Below are 23,408 nucleotides of genomic sequence, written 5' to 3'. Positions count from 1 at the left end.
ATCGGTGTGTTTACCGATCGATTTTTTCGGCGCGTTCGTTGACCGTGCGAATCGATGTCAGTTTGTGCACGGTGTCGAGGGTAGAAAGTGGGTGGATCACAGAGAGGCCATAAAAACATGAAATAAAGATCCGGCATCAGGGGCGGATGGTGTGGGTCGATGTAGGGCCGTGTTTGGGGGGAGCCAAGCATATTTTCAACGTCGACTTTTATTCGGTTCACGTACCGGCTTACTCTACCTACCGGCGTCAACGAATCTCCCTTCTTCTTTCCTCCACGATTCCTCGATCGATACCCGCCTCTTTGTCTAAACTTTGTCCTCGTTTTTCTCACGGCTTGACCATCCCTGCCGAGGGAATCCACTCTTTCCCCGTTAATCCTTCCTTCTTTTTACCCTACCTACCCCTTCGCTTTCGGCTCTTTTATCCGACTCAAATTCGCGTTGGAATTTTTATCGAACTTTCTTTTTTCTCTCGCCCCTTAGCATCCCCTTGTTCCGCTATTTCCCGCGTTATTCGTTCGCTGGCTGCTCTCCCTCCGCGTTCCATTCGTCCGCCTCTGTCCTGGTTCTCTTTTTCTTCCACGTTTCGCGATACGGAAAATTCCAGGATACTTCTTTTCTAACTTGCCTTGTATCGAGCCATTTCTGGTTTCGCGATGCCAAGCTACAAACCGAATTCTCTTTACCTCGTAACAATGGTACGTTTCGTAAAAATCGGCGCGCTTGTAACAAACATACCGACCGATTCTTTTCCGAATTACAACGTACCGTTTAGACTTGTTCGATCGGCACGGACGTCGATACACCGGCACTTCTGTATACCAGAATAGAATGAAAATTAAATGTATGTTTCATGCTCGATGTTATTCGATGTTAGCTTGAGCAACGCGGCTGACCCTATGGTGTCCGCACCGGTACGAGAACCCTCGAGCGATCGCGCGGTAACTTCTCTAAATGGAATTGAAATTTCCCAGTTACACGAGAGGCTAGTTTCGCAAATATATAGTTCGTTGAACGATGCAACTTGTACACAGTGGCTGGCAACAGGTCGAAAAAGATCGTTGGAATTATATTGCGAAAGATTTTAATTAGAAATTGTAAATTCATCCGGTTCCTGAATGTTCCGCTTCTACCTTTTTAATAAATTTCATCGTTCATCGTTCCGTGTACCGTCTGCTCGATAATCCCGTTCGAATTTCCTTTCGCCTGCTGGCAGTACTCGGGGATCGATTATCATGGGCAGCGCAAAGTTTCCGTTCAAACGAAAGCTCGACGGCTTACCACCTTGGTATCGTGACTCGAATTTCGCAACCGAACGATCCAGGTTTCGATTTAAAAAAAAAAAATGAAATACTAGAGATAGGACGATATATGTAGATTGGGAGAATCAAGAATGGAAAGGTGATACGAGTGCGCTACGTTTCTGTCGCATAGAAGCGAGGGTCAATTAATATTAACTCGATATGTCAGTACCATAAATTTGAACGAGCACAACATGCGCGATGCAAATGAATGGTTCCCGAGAGTGTAAGGAAAAAGTGGAAACCGATGGGCCTCGCGTTTCCTCGGTTAATTAATGCTCGATAATGCTCAACCGTGACAAATTATCGGCGTGACTCGTGTCTAGCCTATTCTTCCGCTTGCGAACCTATCGATAGACGTTTTTCGCTGGTCACGATGCTCCAATAATTTCGTATACAAATTTCCGAGGGTAAAAATGAATTTTCACGAGGGAAAAAGAATTTTATTCCGATCACGAGGAAACATTACGGTACCGACGATTCGAATATCGCAAAGTTTTATTAACCTGTTTGTTAAACGATGAAAAGTACCTTTCTCTACCAAAGGAAAAAAGAAAAAAAAACAAGGGACTGAGTTTCACGAACGCGTTTCCACATTCGTAAAATATATTTTTTCGTTTTTCTCTTTCCCGTTCATTATCCGTTATCGTGGCGTTCGGTTCGAAAGTTACGACAGGAGGATCGTCCGGTGTCGCGGGGAGGAAAAAAAGGAAAGGTGGTTCGCGGGACGAATTAACTAGGAGCGCGAGACGAAATTGAATCACCTCGGCTCGGTAAATTCGGCGAGTCCCGGTAACAAGCGGAGCGCAGTGAAACGAGCAAACGTAAGGTCAGACGGGCGAGTGTGTTTGGTCGGTCGTCTGGTAGAAGGAACATTCGGAAGACACGGGACGACGGCGCAAGGGGCGAAGTATTCCGTGATTTAGTCGAGGAAAGGTTCTCGTTCCCTTGAACGGTTTACAAGCCGTTTCCGTATATCGAGCCCGGAATCCAATTAGAATTTATACAGCCAGGTCAGCCGAAAGTGGTCGATGCATATGCATCGAATGTAACGCGTTTGCTTGGATTCCAAGGATCCTGCTTGCGGTCTTCCGACAGTTTACACTCGCTCTGCGATAACGGAACACTTTACTCCAACCCTCTCCATATCTTAGAAGTTTCCCTTACGCCGGCTAAGCGTCCTCTTTGTCTCCCGGATCCGGATCAGTCGATGTAGTCGTCGGTTCGCGATTAATCGAATCCTGTCCAATTCCATTTTCGACCCGACGATGGATCCCCGGCAATCGACCCCGAGGATCTCGCAACGAACACGGCCAACAATTTCACCGACGCGGACGTAACCGTCGATTCGGAATCGATGGCTCGTCGATTGACTGATGTCCCGTTAAACGATTCAACAACGTTCCATCGTCGGCATTTTACTAATTACGTTTCTCCGTTGGAATGTCTTTCAAGATTTCATCTACGTCTTTAATTATTCCCCGATTTGAAGATATCAGCAATAACGCGATAGAACCGTACAGACGAATATTATATTGGAAATTTTATTGACGTATATTCGGTGATTTATGCAAATACAGTAATCGCATCGGACAGCCGTCGTAGTAGTAGAATTTCTCTTCGATCGGAGAAGAAAACAGTGTCGCGTGGACGATTGTAAAGCAGCTCGCAGTTGCTGCTCCCGATTTCTTTTCCAACCACTTCCGAGAACGCGTTTCCTGACTTTTTATCAAATGGAACAGTAACGACGTTCGCACGGTATCGCGTTAGAACTGGTCGGAGGATAGAGCGTTTCGAGGACAAGTAGGGAAAAAGATAAGTCGAGACGCGTTTGCAATGGCGTACACGCGATTCCGGAACGCGAGTAAACAGGAAAGTTCTCCGGGAAGAAGAGGAGCAGTTGCTTCGCGACGGTTCTTGAACGAGGATCGGGAGCGTCGGTGTCGCTTCCGTGCCGTGAAGTCCCTCAGAAAATTGTTCCGATCCTTTGATCCCTTAAGACTTTATCCTATCGTCGCTTCGAGTAAAGTTGAACCGTTCGGGTCGTTCGATTCTTCTCGCGAAATAACCCCTTTCCCTGCCAGACAAGTTTATGGTAATTTTCGGCCCTCGTCGAGGCTTTCCCTAGAACAAGAAGCCCTGTCTCGCGAGGGAATACATTTTCCATATTTTTTTTTCTCCCCGTTTACGAAATCACGACGGAAACGGCCGCGTAACTAAATGGCACGCGAAAGGAAAGGGGGAAAAAAGGAAGGAAAATAATGAAAAATCGTTTGCTCGATATATCGGGAAAAATTGCAAGCACGGCTTATCGTTTCTTTCGTGCGTTCTGCGGATATGACGGTCACGACCTCTGACCAGCGGAATATTGTGTCGCGAAGCATTTATTTCGTAGCAATGGACCATAAATCACAGCTTGCGGCCGGTGTGTAAGGGAAATCCTTTTGTGTAGCTAACGGCCCAGGCCAAGAAGGGGAAAAGGGCTCTTTGTTCCTTAGCGGTGACCTTCGTGTCCACGTGAACGTGTAATTCTTTGAAAACTTTCATTGATCTATCGTCCTCGAATCGGATTCCTTTACGGTCTACTTCCTTCTACTCATTGTCGCTACAGACTTCGGGATGTACGCTAACATCGCGCCGAATTAGAGTTTAGACTATTACTTTGGATATCATTTTTCCAATCATATTTCCATTTTGCAAGCTTTGACGTTTCGCAATGCTGGCTCACGAATGACCCAATTCCGCGGTTCCTAATCAAGGATCGGTAATCGCCAATAGCAATTTTCCATTGGTCAACAATGTCCCCGAATTTACCTGGTTTCCGTAAAAGCAACGAATTTGTAATATCGAAAATGAATAAAAAGTAGTCGCCGGATTATATTTCATTGTACTTGCGCGAATTAATTAAAATACACGCGTGGTGATCGAACTGGGGCCTAACCGTTCGGTTATCGTAAAGTTTTGAAAGGAAAAAGCGTACGAGGTTGGGTTGCAATTATCCTGACGGTGTTTGTCAACGACAGGAGGAAGCTGCTTCCGGCGTTTCAATAAACGGCCAAGCGAAACGAGCTTGTGGCGAAACGTCAAACCGAAAACCGGGGGGGAAACGACACAGGGACGACGCGTGGCCGCGTTTTGCCAATATTTGTATATTCGCATAATAATGAAACAGCCGCTGTAGCTGGTGGCTCGGTAACGGGCCAGGGTTTGGCATCGCCGCGCATACGATGATGCGAACGCATTGATGTTAATTAGAGCCGAAAAAAAAAAGAGTGCATCGCTAACGACGATGCCGATACGGCCTCTGCCATCCGTTCGAACCGAAATAAAAGCAGGCTAAATGAACGCGGATTTCCGTTTAGTTTCACTACTTTTTGGCGGGGAACATTCTGTCGTCTTTTAATGGACGAACAATACCGTGGAAATTTTTTCCAATTAATCTCTCGATGAATAAACAAAGGAATGAACGAGTTACGAGTCGTTAACTCGTTAAATACCATGGGAGTTATCAGTGACCGACACCTTATTTATAAAAGAAAATAATAGAAAAACATTATTTTTGTTAAATTTTCTACCAAAAGGGTTAATCCCGTTTATTAACAAATAAAAAATAAAATAAATAAATTATTTTAAATAATATCGCTATCGTACAAATAGTGTAAAATAGCAAGTAGAAAGCTTAAAGTTTGAAATTTGAAAATTAATTATTCCTATTCTTAATAATTAGAACTTCAATACTTTTTGCAACGAATGCCTATTTTTACTGTGTGGTGTTGAACGCGTTAACGCATGAAAACTGGAACATCGTGACAGGGGTTTTTTATTGGTTTCACAAATATCGCGAGTCTATAGTTGGATCCTTTACGCGCGAACACGTATCTTGTTTACAAGAAACTTATCTTCGAGTGTTTTCTCGCTGATTAATTACAAACTCTCCGTAATTGGAAGATCGGAAACACGATAACCCTGGAACGGGCGGAGTTACGCGAGATTCTTGGTTACAAGTTTTGCCGGAAAATATGACACGCTTTCGACTATACTCGAGTCTACCGGAATCGAGTGCCGACCTCTTTCTCACTGACTACGTTCTACGATTTTGGACGGTTGACGTAACGACGGTTGATCGATGACCCAGAAAATCGAGTGCAAGGAACTGTGATAGATCGTGACGAACAGTTCGACTTGAAAAAGGAACGTTTCACAAAGCGCGATTAGGATAGAATAATTGGCGGTTGTATTAAAATTATATCAGAGAGCGAGAAACAATGGAGCTGGTTTATATCGTTAGATTAGCCGGTATCGGGGACACTTTTAGATTTAAACGGCAACCAATTATTTTCGTGGGTTCTCTTGAAATTTCCTCCGGAGAAGGCGGGGGAGGGTGAGTCGATAAAATTCCCCTCTGATAACCGCACTTTCGATCCACATACGCTCTCAAGTACGCCTTATCGGCTTCGCTTGCTTGCAAGTTACGACGATTCTTATGGCGAAAGAATGACCCGCCACTCGATCCTGCCCGCTGCCTTTTCGTGAATTACATCCGAACGATTCGACGGGGGATATCGGTGGAATCGCGTGTATCGTATCGTTGGAGATTAAACAAGATTGCAAACGTTGTTGACTGTTAACGAAATCGAAGATGGACGATAGCGGTGCGCGATACGCGATCAATCGACGGTTTAGCTTCTGGTACGCTCGAGTGCATGAATATTCATCAGCATCGAATATCAAGAAGATTAAGCGGATCGATGTACACGCGGACGTGTCCGTATTAGCTTAATAAAACGGGCTCGCGTACCGGCTCTAATTATTCGGGATAATCGGGCCGTCTCATTTCCGAATACCGAGAGGTTACACGGACACACAGATTATCGGTAATCGGTCGAACGTTGTTGCTCGCCGCGCTCGAGTACACTCGTCGATGAATTATAATCGTAATCTCTGGTCGAACAATATCGTAATCTCGCGGAGAGTTTCGCGGAGGGATTCGCTCGCATAATCAACGGAACGGATAGGATTCCTAGGAACATTTTGAAACGTGTATCGGTTTAACGCGTTATCCGACGCGGCAGAGAAATTCCGTAAATTTTTCGTGGTCAACAAATCCCCCGGCCGGATCGTGCAAATTAATAATTCGTAATTCAACCTCGCAATCGTAGAGTATCTCGGAGCGGGAAGATATAGTTTCACGTCGATAATACAGATACACGTATGCCGCGTTCGATTTCACGAATTTGTACGGTTTGCCGCGTGCCAATCGTAAAGTATGTTTCGTAGGTATCCAACGGAACGTTGCGATAACTCTTTCAGGAATGCGCGCCGCGTCGGCGTCGCGTCGCGTTGCACACCCGTTTCGTCGCGTTAGTCAGTTATTAATCGCGATGCACGTCACGTACGATGACGCGAGAGGTATCGATGCACGGCCCGTTAGAGTTGCGTCAAATCGAATCCCGGTTACACCCGTGTCCGAATGCGGTAACAACTACCGAAATTGGATCGATCCTTTGTCATCGGGCCGCGTGACCGTTTTATCCATCGAATAATTGCCGATCGCTCGCGTCGCCTCTGCGTCTTCTCCTGTGCGTTGCTCCGGAAGATTTAAAGGTAACACGCGATCAGCAACGTTAGAAGCTATTTGTCGGAATGTTCTTCGCGCGAAGTCGTTTTAGGATAAAAGTGGCAACCGAAACGTTGCTAGCATACGGAACGAGGCATTGTCGAATATATATTTGACTCATCCGTTCGGTGAATTTTCAGTTTGCGTCACCGATCGAACGCTCGATATTGAATAAAAACGCGAAAGGAAGAGCTCGAGGGCGAATAAAACGGACAACCTGTACTTCAGAGATAACGCTTGAAATAATAGAAATTTGAAAAAACATCCGACGTTTACATGGCGGATCATTTTCATAGCATAAATTACTACGAAACGCTGTTTTCTCGTCGACTAGCTCTTCACGGTTTTACGTTCCCGCGTTTTCACCAATTGTTTTTGCGGCCAGCCAGGAATCCGTTTGTTCCAACAAGAAATCCTTTTCGAGTGTATGACGTAAATTACGCGAAAGTCCGCCCGAGAACCGGCGAGTAACAGTCTTTCAACCGGGAAATCGAGGCAAGAGCAACGAACTTCTTTGCAAATAAAAAGCCCTCGATACTCGTTGATAATAATTTACCAGATAAATCCCTTGAATCGTTGCTCGACAAAGGTACTCTTCGATAAACCCGATAATTTCGTCAGCGATGCAATCCCAGCGTTCGCATTTACATCTGCACCGGATCGTTCTAACGAGCAGTTTCTTCCTTCGAATTTCCATACAGTTTCTTCGTTCACGGTTTTGCAGAAGTGAAATGAAGCGAACTTCGCGAACTCGTTTCGTGCGTGAGAAAATTGAACGAAACAAAAGATTGAAAAACAACGGAAGATTTAGTAGGATCTCTTTCCGTTTCTCCGCTAATTCAGAATTTTCCGAGACGCGATACTTTATTTCGAGCCACGTAAATCAAGCGGCGGACGCGTTCCGGTTTTCCGCGCAAAGCGAAAGGTTAAAGGAGAGAATCGACGGAGGGATAAGGGAAAAGTATGTGTCGGATGCGAGAAATCGGTAAAGCGAGAGAGAAAGAGGGTAGATGGATTTGCATATCTCGCAAACGGAATAATCGATGCCACTTAACGTGGATTCCGTAGAGTCGAGAGATTCGAATCGTTTCGGGTCCCATTTAGTCGAGAGACGAAAAGAATCGGAGAGAGTGGGATGCCGGGAACAGGGGGTTGTCGGTTTGCGAGACAACGATAGGAGATGATACTCGTTTCGAGCAGGTCCGTTCGTTTCGATGGCTCAACTTTGCGCAGACACCGATTCGATTATCCTCGTAGCATCGTTTTGCTCGCCGCTTCAGCCGTACGTGTGCTATATCGGCAAAAATTGTTTGCCAAGCTTGGATCGATTTTATGGTCGAACCTGCGACACGTATTCTGGTAGCTAGCTGAGAGTAGACAAGAGATGACAAGGGAATCCTCGCTTTTCCTCCTCGATTTCTATTTTGATATTCGACTTTCGGCGACTTTCATCGTAGATTTTTCCGGCGTCTCGCTTTCTGAAACGCTTCTCGTTACGGCAGCTTCGCGCCGGGAACTGTACTTTGTTCGAAGGGGGTGGAAGGTAGGAAAAACAGAAACGTTCTTGGTTGGCGACGCGCCCAATGAATACGCGATTGCCGTCCCGGCGCATGAATTTAATTTTCAACGAAATATCGTGTAAACGTGCCGCGGCAACTTGATGGAACAACTCGTTCGAGTATGTAATATTCGCGCGCGATCCATAACCTTTTCTTCCCTCTTCATTTCTTCTTTCCGTCACTTTTCTCTTTATTACGTTTTACACCCGACGTTTGCCAATCCTCTCCCTTCTGTTTTCCCGACTCGACGGATATTCTCCTATCGAATTCATTTTACTTTCTATTCCATAATTTTATATTACCGTCATCCCTTCCAATTTTTCTTCTCGATACTCGGCCGGTTAAACGCGATAAATTTGTCAAAATTTCATAATCCTATAAAATCTATTACGTTTGCAGGAAAAAAGGATACGTTTTAATTATTACGAATGTATCTGTCGCTGCCAATTTATCGGGTTTCGTCCCCGTTTCGATTGATGCTTGCATCATATTATAAATTACGTTAGGGAATTAATTGAATACCGTGATAAATTATTTAATAATGCGTAATCAGATTTCATTTGTAGTTTAACGAAATGGTGGGTGGGAAGGAGAGATCGAGGTCGCGAGAGAGAAAGATGCGAAAGGGTGAGGGCAGGCGGCTGAGGGAATTGAAGGGGGAACCGGGCCGTCCGGGAGGGCGCGGGCGTGTCAGTGAAATTTATTTTCAACGTAATTACAGGATAGATTTAATCTGACTACGGGATTAATCTTCTTTTTGAACGGCATGGAAAATGCAACAGGCGTTAGTAGAACGGTTGCAAATAATTTGATGAAATTAATTTTACGCGTTCCAATTCTCCCTGTATCCGTGCCAATCGTTTTTAAATGAAATTGGATCGTTCGCCGGGGATAAAGAAACCCTGGTTCCCGTTGCGATATCGTAGACTTTGGATTACGGTGGAACGTTTAAACGGAGACGATCGAAAGTGGCTGGTATCGTCTCGCCCCGGATCGAAACATAATTGAAAGAAGAACGGAACGCGTCGTGTAACGTTTCCTCGTCGATATTGAATTTCGAATACAAAGATCTGTCACGCGTGCCAGGTTATTGTAATACGGGAGAAAGGGCTTTCGTTGATGGGACGGCATGATCGATGGGACCGGGTGCGCGTTCTTCGATAAACTTTATATCATCCGGGTTGAAAATTGAGCCATCTAACAACACGGCTATGCCGTGGATAACAACAATTTGGATTTCGTGATAAGCGGCAATAAAGCTTATCGGCCGATGTCACCGTTATCCACGTGTCCCCCCTCTGCACCCCTGCCATTTTCGTGTCGAACAAAAAGCTTCTCTGTATTTGTGAAACATATTCGGTCAGAAGGGATAATCGTTGATTTACAATAAAAGTCGGGAAGAGAAATCTGGGAGATTAACTCGAACCGATGTCCCCTTGGCGTGGCTCCTTCGATGTAACATAAAATTTCACGAGCCTGCGGACGAATCGATGGAATATTTCCCTTTGCCTTCCGACCCTTTTAGTAGCCGAGGGAAATCTTTTCTTACGACGGGATTCCCTCGAACCGACCTCGAATCCTCGAAAATCTTAGCAACTATTCGCGAATAAAAATGGTTATCAATTCGCGTGTACGGAAAATTCGCAATTTCCTCGGTGAACCGTGAAGGGAATTAGTCCGAAACGAGGGTGAAAGGCCGTCGCTCGACGTTCCAACGAAACAACGGGCGACCAAATAAAACCGAACAAACCGTGTCAAGTATGTTTACGGAAAAGAGGATGGCAGAACCAGGAAGGAGACGTTCGTTTCTTCGTAACGAGCAGCAGCAATTTCCGGCTCCGTAACGGGAACTTTTCGCCCATGCTATCGTTTCCTCTCCTCCAATTCAATTTTCCCGTCGACGTTATTGCGTTTTCCATATAAAATTCTTCTGTGTTTAAAGCGACCGAAAAAACTCGTGTAACATGCTCTTTCCTTCGTTAATTGGAATTCTTAACAATTGTACAGATTGAGGAAATCGAAGGATCGGGACGACGACGGGTGACGGTAATAGCAGGTACGCTGTTGGGAATTGCGGCGGGCATTTGATCGAGGAAACGTATCTTTTTCCTATCTCTGTGAAATTAATCGTTTCCTAACGACGCGACGGAAGGGAGAAATTCGAATGAACGGGGAATTCAATTTCGCGATGCAACAATTTATACCCCGTCGATCGCGTCGTCGGACGAAAAATTGAATTCTCCGATCGGTACCGGTTTCAAACGAATTATTGTTATGCTTTCACCGCAACGCATCGATGGCTGCTCATTAACGCCAAATTGGGTACGTAGCGCGTAATCAAAACGGGTCGAAGGCATAATCGAAGCATTCCAATATTCGCATTGCTGGAAATAAACTTCTTAATTGGATCGCGATTTACCGTCCACGCAGGCATCCATTGTTTCGATGAAATTTGTACAACACCGATTCACCGACTTTCGATGATTTTTCGTACAGGAAACAGAGCTTCCGAAAGCGGAAACCCTGCTCGACGCAACTAGATACGTTGTTATCATTGCAGGATGAATGTTTACATCGGGGGATACAATACAGTCAGGAATTTACAAGTAGAGATACGAAATGTTTATCAATTTGCAAGGGATTAAAGCAAACGATTATAAATATTTTCTACACCTTCCTGTATTTTGTTAATATATTTTTATCAATTTTATTTTCCGCATATTCTTCTACGGCAGCTATAGGGACAGAAACTTTCCGGTTTGTACGATGTTCGTACACTACTTTAACTTTTATTTATAGTGCGGTATTTATCGTTTTATCGAAGTCAGTCAACATCGAAGCTCGTATTTTTGTGCGCGATAGAATACGTGTCTCTTCATTGTCCGTCGTAAAACTCGAGTTTTACGGCTGTTCTGCTGCCATCGCGCTCTTTCTGATCTCCACGCGGACGTCTGACAAAGCATCGACTCGAACTACTTACGCGATCAATCGTCGCGTTCCGCCTTTATTTTTTATTTTAAATTAAAGAATTATTAACTAAATGAAGGATAAAATGATACATTATCAGAGTGGTGAATTGAGTTTTTAATTCCGGAAGCGGAAAAAGCATTTTCGCTCGAGAAAAATGCTGCTAAGATACGTGTATCGTTGGCTCGAGAAGCTTCCTGATAATAATTTACATACATTCAACTTGCTCCTTCTCCTCTTCTTCCGCTTCCCTCTTCTGCTAGTTTGCTCCTGCTTCTTGGCACGTTGCACGCGCGTGTACACCAGCTTCCGCCATTGTATCGACAAGACGAATTACCGCGCAGGCTAATTTTGCTCGCCGAAGAGTGAGCTTGTGAAATCAAGTCGTCGAGAATCGATGAGATTGCAGTGGAGAGTCCGTGAAACAGCAATGGTTCGACAGGGAAAATCGTCGGCGAACAGTAATTATCACAAAGAGTAGAAGGTCGTCCTTCTAATTAAGCGCAATTAAGGAAACCGCGGTGACTCGCGTCGCTCTCGATCGACTTCGTCGCATTCCAACTTTGATGTCCCTTTTACTGTCTCCCCCTCGTTTCTCCGATTAATCCGCGTTATAAAAGCCGCGAAGAGAGCGTCCCTCGGATATCGAAATTCGTTCGTTCAGACAGAGGGATCGGTTTGAAAAGACGCTTGCAGCTCGGTGGCTCGAGAATCGATGGGAAGCGTGCTCGTCGTCGAGCATTCACGCGCCTTCTTTCGCCTTATTCTCGATCACGGTGACGTTGAATTTCTCTCGAGTCGCTCTCTTTGAAGGGATATCGTGTAAAGGTTACACCGCGAAAGAGGATCTGTCGATATCGAACAGACGCTTTCGCGAAAACGTTTACACGCGTCGAGACACGTGTCTGTTTGATTCGATTCTTTCATCTCTCGGACGTCGCTTTGACTGAACCTTCTCGAACAGAGTCGTCGAAGTTCAGTTTCTATCGATGATAGTCAAGTTTCGCGTTTTATCAGGACACGGCCGACGTGATTAATCGTCGCTTCGAAACGACGGACAGAAAGGGCGCGTAACGCAACTTGTCGGATTATCGATCATGTATATTTTGTAGAAAATAATTGCGCACTCGGTTTCCTCGGGTAACGAATGAAAGCAGAATAGGGAAATAGGCTCGTCTGAAAGAGGGTAACGAGCAAAATCGTCGTTTAATCAATCTTTTCCATCATTTTTCTCTTTAAGCCAGTTTAAATGCGGTGACCCTCGGAACGGACTTCTCGTGAATTTCTTCCAATCGCGAGGAACGATTCTATTTGCAAAAACCTTCCTAGCTGTATAACGGTACGACGATCATCAATATTTGTCCCTCTTCTGCGACGATTGCGCGCGTTCTTCTTTCCTTCACTGTTTTCGTTGCCACCCCACCGTTGTTCGTCGTTTGGCCTGCGCACACAAGCAGCGAACGTCATACAACTTCGACCTGCTTCTTTCCCCGTTTCTTTGGGTGTCGATAAAACACGGATATCTTGAAAAGAACGACCACGGATCTCTCTTTCGGTGTTATCGTTCACGCTCGCGTACCTCGCTGCCGATGATACCAGAGCTTTCGACTCGACTTCGCGATACTATTCGAGAGCACAGGGGATCCGCCATTGTGTACTCGTCAGAATAAACCTTTTATTTTCGAAATGTTTTTCGAAGGAAAAGGTGAACGAAACAATACGCGATCGCGCTAGGTTTCGCGCGCGAAAAGGAATATAAATGCGACGAGGAGGGGTAATTGGACGTAACTGGGCCGATTAAATTTTACACCTGCGACTGTATCGCGTTATGTACGACCTTTGTATGCCGATTTACACACTCGTATCGTTAAATTCATCTGATATGACTGTGCTTTGAAAGAGAGGCCTATCTTAACCCTTTCACTGCTATGACACGCCCTAATGATGCGTTGAAACAATGAAAGGAAAAATAAATTGAGAAATGAAGAGAAATAAGAAAAAAAATGATAATTGTTATGGACTTAATTAGTCTTAATTAGCCTTAAGTACCCTCAGTCAAAGGGTTAAAGGGAAGCTGGAGCTCAATTACAAATTTTCAACAGAAGATTACGATAAATTAGCAGAATTAAACCGCTAGAATATCGTTCATTTTATAATTGCATTTTGAAAAGAGAGAGGTTCGAGCGAGTTGTCGCCCTTGATAGGGGTACGAGGTGATAGCGGAAATGGAAACCGAGACCGATACTGAAATTGAAATGGCGACGAGCGTTCGCTTTTTATCCATGCAGAGGATAACAAAATATCGGAGGGTGTAGGGGGGGATGAAGAACACGGTGCGGAGAGCAACGCTTTCGCGAGTTAACAATGCGCCAGCAGAATACGGTTCTGTTACCGCTTCTCTTCTGCAACGGGATCTGTTGATTTTGCTCTTGCGCGCATTGTTCGCGATACATTATTAATACCACGCGGATACAAGGCGCAAGCAGGGCCGAATGATATCCCGGTGCAGGGGTGTGTAAACGCGAATACACCTCGGTTCAACTGTTCGTCTTTCTATGCGATGCATGCCGCGCAGGAGTTTACGAATAGACGGATTGCGCGTCGTTCACCAGGCTTACCAGTTCTGTTTGTTCTCGGAAAGTTACTCCGTGGGTCCTTTGAGCTTTCCACTTTCGTTGACGAAGGATTTCAAGGGATAACAAGTTGTTTACTAACCCGTTAAATCACGCGATCAGCTTCTTCGATCGAACTAATCGGTCGCGTTTAACGGCACGCGATCGTTATCTCTTCGAACGGTCATAGAAAATCGCTGAGCAGAGTTTCGGGATTATCCGTTATTGCGGATTTAATAGGTCGTTTGGTTTTTCAACGCAACGGGGATTCCGTTATTTTCCCCCAGGCAATTTCGATAAGTGCGAGGTTTTTATTTTTGGAAGAAAGACCGCGATTCGACGCTGCTTGAAAATCCCGGGCCTCGACGTTACCGAACCTTTTCCCCGAGATTTATGCGACCGATGTCGGCACAGGAGAGGGATAAATTTGAATTCACGGCCTCCTTTCCTAAGTGATACACCGTGGCCGAATTTACGCCTGGATAGGGAAAAAGGTTGTTGCCACTCTGCGAGTACGAAACCCAGTTATCGAGACGGTGTCGCTTTAGAAATTCAAAGGATTCCCGCTATCTTTCACCGATTCTTCGTTTCGGCATTTGCCAAAGAAAGATTTACTCTGAAACGTGTGTGTCAGAGGGGAGGAACACCGATGAAGCGATTAAAATCAAACGAGCTCGTCGGAGCGAGAGTACCGCGACTAATGTTATAAAAGTCCGAACTCGGATGTAAACGCGAGACAGATCCCCGAGTGCAGCAGGAAACGATTTAATAAATGTCGGCGGACCCGCGTACCCGAGGGGATAACGGGCTTCGAAAACTGGCATACATGAACTGCAATTCAATTAACGAAATTATTCCTCGTATAAAACGTATTATCGTTGAATAGCCGCGTGGAAATATATCGAATCGAAATCGCTCTTATCCCAAAAGAGAAAGTACGAACGTTATTAGAATACACCATAAATTTATTTCCGGAAAATATTGGACATCGAAATAAACAGGGACATGTTGATCTCGCAGGACATTAATATACATATATAGATAAAAACAAACTGGATAACGAAGTTCAAGGACCGAACGGCGATTCGATTTCGAATAAAAATTAGCTTCGTTATCGGCTGCTTTCTCGCGGAATCGTGGACAATTCGTAACGAGAACGCGAAATTTAATCGGGGTAAACGATAACGTTGATTCCCTGTTGTTCCCTCTGTCCCCACGAATATTCGGCATTATTCGTAAAGCGCTAATATCGAGGCAATAAACAGGATAGCCTGTCCACGAAATGAAGGCAATTTAACGAAGCGGCCCGTCCCGAATACGGCATTGTAAATTACGTTTGTTCGTGAAACGTCATCCGGCTTTCCGCGCGTGTTTGCCGGCAACTCGGTCCTTCCGTTATTGGCTTCGGTTCTTTAATAAAATTTTCATAATAACGCGAGCCGTTCAACGTCGCTCTTTATACGGTTCCTTTGATAAAGCAGCGTTCATTAGCGCGCTCGAAGGAAGAACAGTGACATCGCTGCGTGTTACAGAAACGTCAGAGCTTTAGTCGCGCGTCGAAGAAAATGGACGGAAATTAGCCGGAAGTGGCGGGATCTCTTCTTTCCCTTCGCTATTCCACGTGTAATGCAGCTCTTTATTTCAATCTTCTTTTTTCCTCCCCTATTCACGGACGTTCCTCTTTGTCGTCGCCACCGCCTACGAACTTGAACAGCATAAACGTTGAAACACCTCGAAACGTTATTAATTCGCACTCATTTCGCCAGCATTTTCCCGCGGTAAGAGAGGGCGCCCGTCCGCGTCCCGCGTTCTGCTCTTTCCGTTCATTAACACCGTTTACCGTGCGGTCCTTTGTCTCGTTCCTTCTCGTCGATGCGAAGCGAAATGGAGGTGAAAACGTACGTTGCCCCTCTGTCGCGTCGTTTCCTCTTTCCTTTTTTTCAATGTAACTCGAGGTAACAGAGAGGGAAAAAATGAAAGGGGGTAACAAAAGCCGGCGAATAAATTATTTAATGGACGAACGATTACGATAAAAAGCGAAACGCCCGATAATTCTCATTGTTTTCGAAATAATTTTTATAAAAACGAAAAAAAAAAAAAAGAGATAGGAAAAATGTCGGTACACACGGTTGGCAGTTTTACGTTTCGCTGATACTGGATATTTCATAACGACGCTCTCGTGCGGCGATTTAAATCCTTTCGATAAATGAATTCGCATCACGAGCGAAGCGTTTTCGATAAAAATTGAATGCGTGCCGGCAAAAAGTTCATGGCGTCTCGCGTGTCGCATCCTGTACCTCTGTGTGTGTGTGTGTGTGTGCATAGAAAAGTGTGCGAACGCACGTGTTCGCAAACGTGCTGACTACTATTGAAAACGCGTTTCGAAAACAGAAATTGTGCTTCAGGGTGTCTTTCTCGCGAGCGTTCTTGGAAAAATCGTACAACTAAGGGGAGACGATTTTTCAAGCGCACCTCGTTCTCCTTTATTTTTTTTCTCCACCCTGTTCCTTGCGTTGTTTTGCCTTCGCATTGTGACGAAAGTGGAGCACTGCTTGACACGGTTCTCCCTCGAATCGAGCGCAACGTTTATCCTAGACGAATCGAGCCGAAGTTCGAGGATTTGCTCGGGCAAGCTGCGTGATTAGTCGGAATGAACGGGGAGAAAAAGCCGAGGATCGTTTGTGCGTGTGTTTTTTTTTCCTCGAGGCGAGAGACAACAGCAGGGGGTAAAGAAGAGCAAAACGGGGATAGAAAAAAAGTGGCTTCATAAAAATCTGTCGTGGGGTTAGGACGTTGCGGTAGGGTTGGCTGAGCGCTCGAAGTAAGAGAAGCGAGTAATCGTCGGGAGAAGGCAATTTGTATTAATTTCAACGGAATTAGGAGTTATGCCCGGGGCTGCAATTAAAATTTGCATAAACAAATTTCGCTCGTCGGTTTAAGCCACGGAGGAAGATGGTAGAGGCCAACGGCTAGGGTATTGCACAACCCTTTCTTTTTCCTCTTCTTCTCGATTTTCTATCGAGTCGTCGCTTCTGTGCGCGTCCACTTTCAGCTACCCTCTTCCAATTGAATCGAAACGACTGGTTGCAGCGACCAAAGAGATCTGTAAACTCGTCCGTGCTTATCTTCGATCTCCTTTAATCCCGTCTTTCGATGAACCACCTTAGAATCCCTTATATATATAGAACGGGTGGTTTATTATTTATAATTCGCGCTTTCGATGATTAAGCCGGTACGGGTTCGCGCTACTCAATTACGACGTTGTTGAAACGGAAAGTGGACTCGTTACGAGGAAAATTGGGGCGAAGCAAATAAAGCTGGCAAAGGTGGTGCTCGCGGGCGGAGGAGAAAAGGGGGATAGCAGTTCGTGTTAATCAAACTGAACGAGTACGAACGCGATAACGCGATGTAACCTTTTTCGTTGACAACATACTCGAACCTGTTCGAACGACAGTTCTCTCGCGTTGCGTTACACGTAGTTTCATATTGTTTTTCACGAAATTTGACGAGTTGACAAACGATGGATCATCGAGGAAATATGACTGAATATTCGTACAATTTTGTTTGCCTCGAAAATCGATCGTTTTTGCTGAGCAAATTGAAATTAATTTAAAGAAAGAGAATAACGAGGCTGGTTCGACAAAAGGATGGAGAAAAAGGTTGGACAAAGGGGAAAGGGTGCTGCAAAAGGCACGCTCTTGGACAGACGACACTCAAACGACTCGGTAGAAAGAAGTAACCACATTGTGCGTCTAATTAAGCAGAGAAACGAAGAAGTAGATCAAGTCTTTCGCGCGACCACGCCGAGACTGGAGAGACTTCTTTTTATACAGATTCAACTAGATTTTCCTTCCTCCTCTGCCAATTAATGTATCAAGTTAACGCGTGTTCCTTCTTGTTAAACGTTCGACGCGTTTCCTAGTTTCGTAATAATTCGCGCGGAAGAACGCATTCTATGCGTCGCTCGCGTTTCTAGCTCTCGGTGGTTCTCCTTAAAACGCGAAACCCGCAAACTTGTGCTAACTGGCGAATTCGAAGCAACGCTCGGTCGATGGTGATTAAGGCCTTAACTCGCGAAAATTCGCCGATTTCGTGGATGACGCGCAGACTAGGTTAGCCTAGTTTCCGAATCATCGAGCATCCGATAATGAATTTAGTTTCCCGGGTGAAAGAAACTGCCGAGAATCGAAGCGCGGACCGTGAAAATTCATTCCACCTTTGCGTCCCCCCCCTTGCACGAAAATCAAAGTTACGCTTTCCATTCTGATTTCGATAACGAAGGCTCGGAAAAACCGAGAGTAAATTAGCTGTCTCGGCATCGAGCGAGAGTCGTTATCATCTGGCATTGTTGCGCTCGACGCGACGAGGGGCTTTTAATAAAGAGAAAAGCTTGTCGTTGCAGCGGCAAACATACTGTAATGAATTATCGAGCTTCTCGTTAAGCTATACAAAACAGCGTGCAAAGTGGAAGATTTTGTGTCGGTGTTTCATAATGATTATGGCACTCTTGGTAACGGCGAAGCACCGAGCGAAAAGAAGATAGAAAGAAAAAAGGGTAACTCCATTCTCCGAGGATTATCCTTCTTTCATTCGTACGATCTGATAGAGACGAAACTGCGGAGAGCTGCGAACGTTTAATTGTGTATCATTCGCGATGGAGAAGTAGTAACGGGTTGAAGGTGCGGGTTAAAGTCGTTAAAGGAATCGAAATGGCGAAAAAGAGCGCAACAGTTGACGATCCAGCCTAGAAACGGTTCATCCTCCAAGTAAATCGTATCTCCTTTTGAGATACTGAGAATTTAACGCGATCCGAGTATCAACGTTGTTGTTATAAATCATTCGATTAAATCCGCGGAGCAAGGAATAAAGAGGATCCGTCCGATTCGCGTAATACGCCTCCAGGGGTTAGACAATGGGTTAATCTTACCCGAGGCTTCATTATTTCCGCGTTATCTGGTCCGCAGCGGTCGCCGATAATCGATGTTTAACGACGCTGTTTACAGCCTAATGGCCTGTTTAATTTGAACGAACCTGGAGCAATCGGGGGACTGACGCGGGCCGCTTGCGAGATTGCCTCTTTCGCGAATCGCGTTTCACCTGGTCAACGTATAAAAACGAAGGGTGGAAATAGCTGGACTGCCCTTCGGAATGGAATAATGAGGCTACTTGTCCACCCAGTCGATGGCTACTTGTCACGATCCGGTGCAACAGCTGCATCGCGTGCAACTCGGAAACGTTGCAGCCAACTTGCACACGTTTACGGGAGCTTTCCGCTTTTCCGAGGATTTTCAAAGGAAGACCGCTCGTTGATTTCATTTCTCGTTAACAGATTTACTACCACATACCTGTTCCTTCTGCTTTTTGCCGTCAGGACGATTGAAACGTTTGCACGGTGCATTTAAGTTGCATTCATTTACGAATGCACCTAACGATTCCTGCTACCTTCGTTCGACCGATTATTTCCGCCTTCTAATTCTTGCTCTTTCATTCGATCCCTCGGGGCCTTTAATCTTATCAATGGCCAGGGCGATTCAAATTTCATCGGGATTCACAGTCTCGATAGCTTCGGACAAAATCACGTATTCCTAGTCGACTGCTGTCTAGTCTATTGACCGTGTTCTAGCTGCCCTATAAACGCCTGTTTACGTCGCGTTGCAACGACGTAACGAAATAAATTCCTACAATATGTCCGCTCGTTTATAGACACCTTTCGGTTCTTCCATCGAAGAAAACGGAGCCGAAGTGTATTTTCCTCCATATTCCCGCTCTTCGTTCGTCGTATGCTTTCATTCCGTTAAGAGAACCTGTTTGAATTTTCAATGAAGCTCATTTTCTATGCTGCACGCTACCTAGTGAAAAGAGAAACGCGAAGGAAACAGGTAGCTGCCAAGTTACTCCAGCTCTGTCTATCTTTATTCTGCGCTTTTTCATATTAATTTCACCCTTGGACACCAAAGGGAACTGGCTGCTACATTTCGAGGTAACTTCTAGGACAAAAGGTGATTTTATATTCACCTCACGCGTCCCGTGTCTGATATGTTCGACTAATACTCTGTAACGGGAATTGTAAGCGTCCCTCGTCTGTCAAAGACGGTCGACCGACGGAACGACCCAGTGGTACTGTTATCAATAAACTAATTACGACAGAGGAAGGGTGGCACTTTGACGAGACGACGTATTGACTCGCAATCACTGATTAATAATTTAAATTCTGAGTCTCGCGTTAAAAACGTGGCTCGAGAGGAACGAATGGAGAAAATTAGATGGCAATTTCGAACAGCAAAACAACTAGTTTCCATTCCAGTTGGTTTGGATACCCGTAATGCAGCAACGAATTTGAGTAACCATTGGAGGAGAATGATCATGTACTAGCAGAGAGAGATACGTGTACCGGTACTAATGGCCAGAGAACTTTGATACGAATTTCCGTAATGATTAGAGTTTAGCATAACGGGATGGAAACTTAAACGCAGGCATCCTCGAACACCGCAACTCTCTGCCTTTGTAACTATCGAGTTTCCATTTGCACGTTCCTCTTTTCGGTTATCCCTTAACGATCCTTCTTTTCGAGGACGGCACGGAAGTTTCGTTTTCCTTCGATTTTCCACGATTGAAAATAACCGGAAATATATTAAATACATATTCCCAGTCAAAGGTTTTTTTTGTTCCTCCTTTGAGTTCGATCATTTACGAAAGTTTCGATCGAATAATTATCCGGGAAAGTGAATTTTTTCAAAAGTTTCCAACGTAAAACGAAGAAACGCCGGTGGAAATTTAATAAGTTTCTCTTGCAAAGCGTTAAGAAGAAACGAGGAAAGTACAGCGATTCGGGTGTAACGCGTTGACCGAAGGGAAAAATGTTTTCGCACGATCGTGTAAATACAATTTGCGCGTACCTCTTTATCCTTACAAATTGTTTTTACTTTAAACGATGCTCGCGGCAGGATCCCGGGGAAGGTTGGTAATCCTGCGCCGTGGCTTTAGCGTTTCTCAAGAGAAAGAATTAAAAAGATGTCGGTTTATTACAGGAAAGTGGAGAGAAGAGAATGTGGACGAGATTAAGCAGAAAGGCAGAGTCGAAAAGCGTCGGCTAGCTAGGCGAGGAGGTCGGTTACGGTAAGCAAGTTTCCCAGTAAATTCAGCAAGTTCAGCCGCGCGATTTACTCGCGGCTTCGGTCGCTAGATGGGCAAGAGCGTTAATACGTAGCTACCGGCTATTTGAAAAAAAAAAAAAAAAAAAAAAAAAACGAGGGGAAAAAAAAGGAACTTGAATAGCGCGCGCAATTGCAAAAGTTCCGTCGCAGCCGGAAGCAGAAACTCTCGACATCGGGAACGAGTTGCGAGCGTAAATCTTCCCCGGCGAGGAACCGAGTCGCGTTAAGATCGCGTCTCTCCACGGCCAAGAGGAAATTCCGAGTCTCCATTCAGTGGACCGGAAGTGGCGAGGAACCTTCCGTGGCCAAGTTTCCGTCGAATCGTCACAGAAACGCGCCGATGAAACCGTAAATTTTCGAAATTTATTTCTCCACCCACGCTATAACCGGCTGACAAATTTTCCATTCGAATTCGCATTTTTTCATTCCCGTTTCGCAGCAAAATTTTCTCCTTGATTTAAGTTCGTTTCATCCCTTCTCTACAGTCGTCGAATGGTATTAACCCTTTTTATTTCTCTTCATTTCTCAATTAATTTTTTCATTATTTTATAATCTGTTATCTTTTATTTGATTATGACTAAGATATCCAAGAAAGAAACTATGGACCCATATGTGCGTCCGTAGCAGTGAAAGGGTTAATAGATTAAGACAGAAGATGAAGTTATTTCACTTGAACTGGAGCGATAGCGAAAGGGGTTAGTGTTAATAAAGATAAGGTCGGTGGTATACTAGCGCAAACCAGCATCGCCGAATTTATTGCCCGAACGTCGAGCTCGAATCCGGGAAACTACTGAAACGAGAATCAAATAACTCGAGCAAATAGCAGGAGGAGAATTATTTGCTTGCCAGTAGGTATCCCGTTTTATCCCACATTATCCTCCAAATATCCGCTGCCTTAACGCCCAGCGGGCTGTTCAGCTGGTCTGCCAGCAATTCCATCGTTCGACGCACGGATAAGAAGCCTTTTGAACGTTAATTGTTCTCCACAAAATTACATCCCCGGCAAATTTCCGGGGAAAAATTCAATTTCACTTGGCTGCCACTCGGCGAGCCTCTGTCTCCGTCTACGTCGGCAAACGAGAACAATCGAGTTACCGTTAGCCTCGTTACTCGTTCAACTTATCGTTTTCGGCCGTGGAAATTCGCCGAAAAGTCCCACGCGGCTCGCGGCGAGTCTTTTGTCTTTGCCGTTTAACGACCAATCGATTTCGCGCGATCGAACGGTGCAACGACTCGCCTCGGGGTGAAAACGAGCCAGGATAAAACGTCGGATCGTTATCGTTTGAAAAGTTTAACATTTATTTCTTCCTGACTAAGAGTATATCTGATGTTCGAAAGTGTTAGGTGGAAAAGTTGAAAGGTTCCTCGGTGTTTAGTTTCGCGAATTGCTAAAGTTCCGATTCGTTCTTAGTTCCGACGAGTGGAATGTTTTATCAAGAAACCGGTAGGACATCGAAATTCTGATAAACGCGTCGCTACGGTTTCCGAACGACGATTCCGCGTATCTTCTCGTGACGATCTCAATTGCGACCAACACGGGTGGATTCTCGAAGCGGAATCCGTCGCCGCGAACAATTTAATCAGCGAGACCGAGTTTATTGGCCGGGACGTCGAACTTAACCCCGTGTTGACCAATTTCAACGGTTTACCCTCTCTGGCTCGTTACCGAGAGCCTCGAAGGTAGACCGGCTTACGGAGGGAAGCGAAAAGGGGCTTCAGGGGGTTGCATTTACCCATAACTGTGCCACGAGGAGTTTGTCGTACGGTAGTTATAGTTAACTTGGGCTTCTCCGCTGGTGGATCTGGTTGGAGGAAAGGGAAAGGAAGGGGTTGCTCGATGCCGGAGACCGGATCCGTCCAGTTCGAGGGGAAGTTTCGGTGCTCGATGTTATCTGTCCCGTCGTGAGCTTAACCCTATCTTCCCGACGCTGTCCGACTGCGGATCGTCGAGCTGTCGTCGTTTTCTCTTCGTTCACGCTGGCGCACCCTGTTCTTTCGCCCCTTGCTTCGTTCGCACCCTTCCAGCGACCATCGGTCGCGGATAACCAGCTTGGACCCCGTCCAGAATCCGCCGCTAGTCGCTGGATTCCAATAGGGTTTCCTCTTTGTATCGGCTGCCAAAACCTGTCTGTAATACACATACACAAGCTCGATTTTTCCTCGAAACATTTCATCGCGCGTTGTTGCCCGATAATCAT

General features: G+C 45.2%; 2 protein-coding genes across 6 annotated transcripts in view; one reads left to right on the top strand and one right to left on the bottom strand.

Annotated features, from left to right (window-relative positions):
- Positions 1-23,408, top strand: part of LOC117605925 (limbic system-associated membrane protein) — a 164,996-nt gene that overhangs the window by 55,171 nt on the left and 86,417 nt on the right. For 2 of the 5 annotated variants that reach the window (XM_034327765.2, XM_034327745.2), the window contains exon 3: positions 21,085-21,172. The exons of the other annotated variants lie outside the window; for them this stretch is intronic. The gene's annotated coding sequence lies outside the window, so the exon portion shown is untranslated. The remainder of the gene's footprint in view (positions 1-21,084; positions 21,173-23,408) is intronic. 5 annotated transcript variants of the gene reach the window in all.
- The window catches only part of LOC117605946 (limbic system-associated membrane protein), a 139,141-nt gene that overhangs the window by 39,805 nt on the left and 75,928 nt on the right, over positions 1-23,408 (bottom strand). The window lies entirely within an intron of this gene.

The sequence above is a fragment of the Osmia lignaria genome, chromosome 9 (assembly GCF_051020975.1).
Source record: "Osmia lignaria lignaria isolate PbOS001 chromosome 9, iyOsmLign1, whole genome shotgun sequence".
Lineage (NCBI taxonomy): Eukaryota > Metazoa > Arthropoda > Insecta > Hymenoptera > Megachilidae > Osmia > Osmia lignaria.
The sequence above is the reverse complement of the archived record's forward strand: the minus strand, read 5'-3'. Positions and strand labels throughout refer to the sequence as shown.